Source organism: Oryctolagus cuniculus, chromosome 3 (assembly GCF_964237555.1).
Source record: "Oryctolagus cuniculus chromosome 3, mOryCun1.1, whole genome shotgun sequence".
Classification (NCBI taxonomy): Eukaryota; Metazoa; Chordata; class Mammalia; order Lagomorpha; family Leporidae; genus Oryctolagus; species Oryctolagus cuniculus.
Window position 1 is genome coordinate 13832322 of NC_091434.1, and position 1556 is coordinate 13833877.

The 1556-nt window shown below is 40.0% G+C and overlaps 1 pseudogene; it reads right to left on the minus strand.

The window, feature by feature from the left end:
• Positions 1 to 876: 876 nt before the first annotated feature.
• On the minus strand, positions 877 to 1347 carry LOC100356623 (small ribosomal subunit protein uS15-like; annotated as a pseudogene).
• Between the last annotated feature and the right edge of the window lie 209 nt (positions 1348 to 1556).

Here is a 1556-nt window from a genome sequence, read left to right on the forward strand (position 1 = left end):
AGCAGATTCAGTTCCATTTAAACTGTATTCAGCGGGGTCTCCAAAGGGGAAAAAAAATCATGTATTACTGAAAAGAAGGGAGGACAATGAGGAGAATAAAATTGATCAAATAAAATGGATGGTCTGCATATTTAATAATTCATTGAATCATTAAAGACTTTGTGACAAAGTAACCAAAAACCCCACGTGTCATTGTAACAATGTGCATCACTCTACTGCATAAAGAAGACAATCAAGAAATAAAATACAGAGTACATGCTTCCAGCAAGTAGTACACCTTAAATTGAATTTTGCAAACTAGCTTAACAACAAGAAGAATGCTTATTTTCCTAGTAAAATTTTTTTACATTTATTTTTTAGAAAATATGTAAAGATAAAAGGCAGGAAAATAAATGTAAATTTGACTCCACTAAGGGTTTCAATTGGATGATGGAGGTTATTTCTAATACATTCATGCCCAGAGCAGAACAAAAGATATCATTTCTCCTCTAGACTGACCACAGATTTTCAGTCTTCCCAAGGCTGGCCAAAGGCCTCACATGTATGTGATCAGCCAGTTCCTTAATCTTCCCATACATGAGCTTGAGTTTCTAACTTTTCCCTGGACTTCACTCTGTTCATTATCGACATGTCAGGAAGTAGCCTGTTCCGCTAATGAATAAGACAAGACAGGCCAGAAAACAAGGAGAAGGGGCCCTTTGACTGCATGTTGCCTCCCCTCAATGCTGAAAAGACTGCATTCCTAAAAGTGCTCCTACTAACTCTCTGACAACTCCTTGAACCCCATTCTTATCCACTTCCCATATAAATCTTCTCAGATGTTCAGAATTTTTTTAAGTTAAACAATGATTTTATTCCTAGAGCCCATAGATAAATTTATGCCACCAGGGCAGAGGTTGTGGAGGACTCCTATTTCCAACTGGGGAGGAGGACCCGCTTGGTCCTGTAGTATAGAGCCATCCGGTGCATTTGGCTCTCTATCAGAAGCAGGCAGAATTCAGCGTCTTTCTCCTTTCTGTTCCTCTCAAGGTGCTTCTGAACAGCAACAGCTTTCTTAATTAAATGATGGGGCGCGTCAGGAAGGTCAGAAGCAAGTCCTCCGGACTTCAGGACCCTCAAGATTTTACTGCCTGTCACAAAGCGCACCTGCACCATGGAAGTCCCCCAGGATCACACCCATCTGAGAGGGAGTAAGGCTCTTTTTGGCCAGTTTGTAAATCTGCCCTTCACGTCATCAGACGTCAGCTGCTGCCAGGTGGGCACGATGCAGTGATAGGGCAGAGCCGACTGAGACAGGCCGTTCCCAGGACAGTGCATACAACCCACGATGGTGGTGGACAGGGAGCAAAAGCAGAATTTTAATTATTTATTTATCTTTCTATTTCCAATTTTTTTTTTATTTTTGTGTCAGTAGCTTGTAATTTATTCTTGATTTTCATCTAATAGTTCTGATTCCAATGTCACACTGCATTTTGATTCTTCATGTCTTACTCAGTCTCCTTTAATATTTGTGTTTATCTTCTGTTTTTATTATTTCTTCTCTTAGTTGCATTTAA